Source organism: Venustampulla echinocandica (genome assembly GCF_003357145.1).
Source record: "Venustampulla echinocandica strain BP 5553 chromosome Unknown scaffold_5, whole genome shotgun sequence".
In the NCBI taxonomy this organism is placed as follows: Eukaryota; Fungi; Ascomycota; class Leotiomycetes; order Helotiales; family Pleuroascaceae; genus Venustampulla; species Venustampulla echinocandica.
This window is the reverse complement of record NW_022474210.1, coordinates 1,043,778-1,049,777: the sequence shown is the minus strand read 5'-3', so window position 1 is coordinate 1,049,777 and position 6,000 is coordinate 1,043,778.

Genomic DNA, 6,000 nt, shown 5'->3' with positions numbered 1-6,000 from the left:
CCTGGGGGCTTGGGGGCTTGGGGCGGTGTCTGCCACAGCGATGTGCACCCAGCATCAGCGCAAGAAAAGGTCAAAGAAACACAGCTCAGGGGCATGGATCAGGGGTCTTGCGCAGCACCAAACACGATCTGGGATTTTGGTTATGAGATTGAGATTGAGACTGCATTGCATACTACAGTACTAGACCTTGCACTGCGCGCTGGTGGCAGATGCACGATCAAATAATGCGACTGACTCGGAGAGAAGGGCAAACCACCCTGGGCCTGGCAACGCCCTGCCCGGGATGCCTTCAGGCCTGTCTTGAGCGGGAGAGGAAGAGATGTGGCTCGTCGGGACCCAAGAATTCGTCGTCCAATCGCGGTATGAAGCGCTCAACGCGCCTCGAAGTTTATTTATTCAGGCTGGGCGGTTTCCCGGTTCGGCGGCGGTGTCTGAGAATCGGCATCAGTGACAGCGGGTGATGCTGTAGGCTCTCCGCAACTAAGGTATATATGACCACGTCGGGCCCGATCAGCGGGTTCTGGCCCATCATCCGTTTCCCCTCCTAATAGTCATGTCTCGATTCTTTTGCCACGTTGCGGAAGAGATTCAGGTAGCCAGCAGGTCTAGGACAGAATTAGTTAGAACTTGCAGAAACAATCTCCAATCTCAGGTTCCCCGTACCTTGTGGGCTGTACCTGTTGCCCCAAGCCCATGCCCATACATACCCTGGCAGGATGCTTTAAGCTCAGCTTATGGCTTTGCTTGAACCAAGACGTTTTGTTTGGCGGGTAGCATCTGTGGTTCAGTGGCAACATGTGCCCTCAACCCGTGGGCGATTCAAGCTCCGAAAATCAAACGGGAGTTTGAGCCTCGGGGGAGTTCGCGCTGGGGGGAGTGTTCAGCCCACGGGCTATAGTTTCCCACGCCCACGGAAATGGTTTCGATGATGGCCTGTCGTTGCCCGGGGCCCCAGAACCGCCCCTTGCACGACACTGGCTTTGCTGACACGCCGACGTGTCCAGCAACCAAACTACGGCCAATTCCACCAGGCCGGGCGACGAGGTACGCGGTACTTCGTAACGAAGGTCGGTTTGCTTGGGCTTCCAATTTATTGTCGCCATTATTCTCGTATGGCCAACAGGCTTATCGCCCGCAGCATACTAATTAATAGCCAAGAAATTCCTTCCAGGGGTCCAGGCCAGTAGTGGCTCCGGGGAATCGACAACCCCGATAAAGGCGCGCTACCTTCAGAGACACGTCTGGATAGGCGCCGATAGGAGTATTTGGGCGTTGCTGGACGAATATTACACCCTGTGCCGCCTGTACCGCACTGAGCGTACTTTGTGCAAAATGGTCAATATGGCGGCTCCATAATCGGCACGAACCGAATCCACACGTGTCTCCTTGTTGCTCAAAGCTTTCTTCTGTTGACATTATCATCCCGCAAGAGTCGTGTATTCTTTGAACGGCTTTGTGAGTGGGGGTACTTCGTACGCCCGGTGGAAATTTGCGGCTTCGGAACACTGTCAACTCGGGCGAAGCCTCTACATCAGACGGAAACTCCACGGACCGAGAGAGGATCACCGGACGGAATGTTCCGCGGGGAAACACAGCATCATAATATCGTAGGTAGCACTTTGTAAGTAGTACGTAGTACTCGCGTTGTATTCCGCACGTGCTCTTATGACTGCCGCTTGGAATGGTCCCTCTAGTTCCCGAAAAGCGTTGGCCGCTATGTTGAGCTTTGGACGGAGTAAATACGGTACTTAACACTGCCCAAAGCAGTGTCCTAGCTCGTGTGCTAGGCATGGGCGCCAGCATCATTTTGCAGGCCCCCTGGGTAGCTTGGACCAACGTGCATCTCTCTTTCCCTGTCAAGTGGGACCCAGAACTCTGGTCGTAGTCGATCCTTCCGGGGCTGGTTCCAGGCGGAGGGAGAGAGAGGGACGGTGCTGACAATGCTTGCGTGCCTTGGCCTTTGCAGGCGGCGAGCAGATTTTGTAATTCAACTTCATGCCCTCAAGGAGCATAATAACCAACCAGGAATCCATGATCGATCATCCTCGGGGTTACGGTGGAAAACGAAACGCTAAAACGACTCGCGATTATTATTAGCACTCGCGGTTAAAGCAAGAAGAGTGCTCCGTACCTTCGCACGAGAGTTCCAGGGGGATCGTCGAGATAATAGGAGAGTTATTATCATTATGATACTTGTTGTGGCGCACCATCCTTCAGCGCACATGGCCACGCATACGCATACGCAGGAGCTCCAAGAGCCTGGGAGGTGGGTTAGTTGGTTGGTTGTTCCATCTCATGGGCAGTCCGGAAACCCGGTCGCTGCGGATGTATTGGTGACGGCACTGCGTGCGAGGAATGCGCTTTGCCGCTGCCCTGTCTTCTTTTGGTGTTGATGTCGATATTGATGTTGCTGTTGATGCTAATGTTGATGCCATTCCTGGAATCAAGCCTCCAAATCCCTAGGTACCTAGGTACCTTGCCTGAGACGGATTTCCCCCACGTGACGTGATGCCAGCTAAAACCAACTAATAACCCCCAAAACACCAACCACTGAGATCATAAATGGCGTGCAATCAGCCAAATTGCAGCGCATAGTTCCTGGAGAGTTGAAAGTGATGCTTTGTGTTCTTTGTGAGGTTGTGGGAGAAAGACTGAAGCTTGACAAGGAGTGTCGCAGCCAATCGCCCTGCTCGTGGGGGGTTTTTAGGGGCTGAGGAGGTGGGGGGAGGGGGGAGGGAGTTTGGGACCACGGTGAACCAGAGTGGGATATGATAATGTGATATTTTCCCCACGAAGGATGAGGTGCTGGCCTTCCCTGGCTCTGCTCATTTCTGGTATCTATCTAACTTAACCAAGCAATATGAGGCGAGCAGAGAAGGTCTCCGAGGAACTGCTACCGGTATCAATTGTGTAATACAACTCAGGACGTTGTGCACGTGACATGCCTATCCTGTAGACACAACCCTCTGACGAGTACCATTCTATCAGTCAGAGCCGGCACTTCTCGTTGCCGGATATCTAGCTCCCGTACGGGTCGTAGCGCTCCCTTGGTAAGTAAACAATAAACAACCACGCACAGAGCCCCCTTTGCCCCTTTTTGCAGGTTGCCCCTTTACGAGGATGCTCGCTGCAATTGCAACGACTAAAATAGAGACGGACGGACGGCCGGCCCCACATCCACGGGCCGGATAGCTCCCACGACTCTAATCCTCGAAATCCCTACGAGGTAACCTGATCGTGAACCCTTGTAGGGAGCACGAAGGGCTTGGTACAGTATCAAAATGCTCTCTCCAACTGGCTTGTGCGATCGTCCGGTAAAGCAAGAATTTCGAAGTATTTCAGTCCTTCCTACTTCGTGCGTCTTTGCTGCTGTACTCCGTATGATCGTATTACCTCGGCAAGAAGCCGGTTTCAGGTCTGATCGACTAATCGGAACTCCCCCCCCCCCGGACTGGTTCAGGTACAAAACATAGTTTGCAGCTACTGTACAGACTAGATGCTACGCACAGTGCCCCGTATATTATCCTCATGCGTACGAAGCATGCCTTACAGTATACTCCGTAACATGCATGTACTACTTCGTTCGCACTCCGTAGCACAGAACCGTACACGGTCTACCCCTGATACGGAACATATTTAGAGTCCCCCGGGGGGCAAACCAGGGTAAGCGAGCGGTAGTTATGGTGATGCTTACCTGGTTAAGGGCAAAGAGGCAACGCTCGCCGACGGGGAACTCCAGCGTTTAGCTTCCCCGGTTCAGTAGCCGTACGCCATGGTCCCAGATTCCCAGATACACCCCAGACCTTGTCCGTGAAACTGGCACACACCAGCTGCTCAGGACGGCTCATGGCGCTCTCTCCATCTTCAAGCCATTTCGTCACTTTTCATATACTTATCCCCCGACCTAGCATCCTGCCATGTGTCCAATGAAACCCAACTGCTGCAGTTCTGTTCGACTTGACTTGCATCGACGGACCTGCAGCTGGCAAAAAGCTCCGTCTCCAATCGCATCCAACCATCCGTTTCTTCAAGGTCGGTCTGCAGCACTGAGCCATCCTCGAGGGTCTATACATGTTTGTATCAAATTCCTCCGCTCTAGCTCTGCTGCACCAAGCTAGGTCACTAAGTGTAAGAAGCTAGAATACTCGCTATCACGATCCTCGTTGGGATATGTTCTAGGGACGATATTGCGTAATATGACGGGCGTCACTCCCACGAGTTATCTGAAAGCAAAAGGAAGTCCAGAATCTTAAAACGGCCTAAACGTCCCCGCTTCATTTAAAACTCGTCAATGCTAACTCCCCCGATCCTGCCCCAGAACTGGGCAATCTAGTGGTATTTGCACGACAGCTGAAGTAGTTGGCGGGAAAGCTAATTCAGGTCCTTTCAGTCCAGTGCCAACAATACCCAACTTCTCTATATGATATCATATTTCCATAAGGCGTCCCCCTACGAAGTCTGGGGTAGGTGAAGGCTGAAGCGCCTCACCCACCCATGCTTCCCTTGCCAAACAACAAGGCTCACAGGCGTAACGTTCCTCCGAGAACTGACTTAGTACCCGCACCAGTTAGAGATATTCTTGAAAATTACTGTGTTGGTACTTCTCTAGCAGCACAATTAGTTTGTTATCAATCGCCTTAGTTAGGAAATATTAAACCCATAGGTCTAATTTGTTGCTATACGAAGTATGTTTCTCATTCATAGAGCTCGGGCTGTAGATTGTAGGCAAATTCCATAAGCCACATATTCGCGGGTTTGCCACCAGCTTAAAATCCCGCCACAGGGCGTCTAATTCCCGTTCGAAAACCTGCTTTGGAACCTAAGACAGCCGTGAAAGTGAGAGGTCCGATTTCTGGCCTCGGACCGAAAGGTTTCGTCAAGCACCGCCGCAGAAACTCGGGGACCTTGACGTCGGGAATTAAGATGCTATTGGCAGGTACAAGCAGGAGGGATGGATCTTCCAAGATTACTGATCCAATGTCATAATGTGGCAAAGGGGCTTCATATTGGGATGGCCAAAACGTGTCTCGATGGTTCGAAAACGTGGGTTGTGCCGTGTGGATCTCCAAGGCGGTTGAGAAGGCACCAGCAAGGTGATAGAAGAGGCGGCAAGGTGATAGAAGAGGCGCTGAGTCGTTGCAACCCTTTCCTCCCCATTATTTCGAAAAGGTTGCAGTTTCCAGGTGTTCTAGGGCCTTCCCTGCCATGTACCTTGGTACTGAATGTCCTACCCACCCTTTGCTTTTAGAGATGAAGATCCATAAAGCTGATGAGCCACAAATGAAAATCTTAGATGGCACTCATGCATCTCTTGCTGGTGGATGACCTTGTCGATGTAAGGTGGCAAGCTGGGCAAGGAATCCTTCATACACATTCATGCTGGTGTTCCCAGAATAGGTGTTTTAAATGAAAATGAATGCATTGCGATCCAGGTACAAGGTAACAGTATTGTGCCCTGGATCCCTGATATGGCAGGCTATCTCACAGAGTTGAAATCAAGGAAGTTCGCAGCAAGTACGTACCTTTATTACCAGTGACTCCTACGGTCTCTCAAGGACTAACAAGAGTGATGACAGTGCCTATCGTTTGAATCTTCTAATCGAATACTTTCTGGATGGATATGTGGCGAGAAGGAACCGATTACGGCAAATATTTCCCTGGAGATAGATGAATGGAGCATGGAATATCATGGCTGGAGCAATCTGAGAGCTCGGATCTCCTGTCAACTAGAATGGGGGGCATGACGAGTCGTGTCACAGCGCCCAAATCAACTGTGTTATGCGTGATTTCCTTGCCTATAATACGTATGTCCCGTAGGTAATGGGAACAACCTGCCTCTTTGGGATCCAGTTGTGGTTATTGTCACACCCGAAACGTTGAACAGGAAAATTAGTCAGTTTGAATCACCTCTTTACATATTCAGGATAGAAAATACAGTTCTAGGACGATGAATGGAGGATAGTCAATGTTATAAATCCGCTGGATGATGCTATATATTTC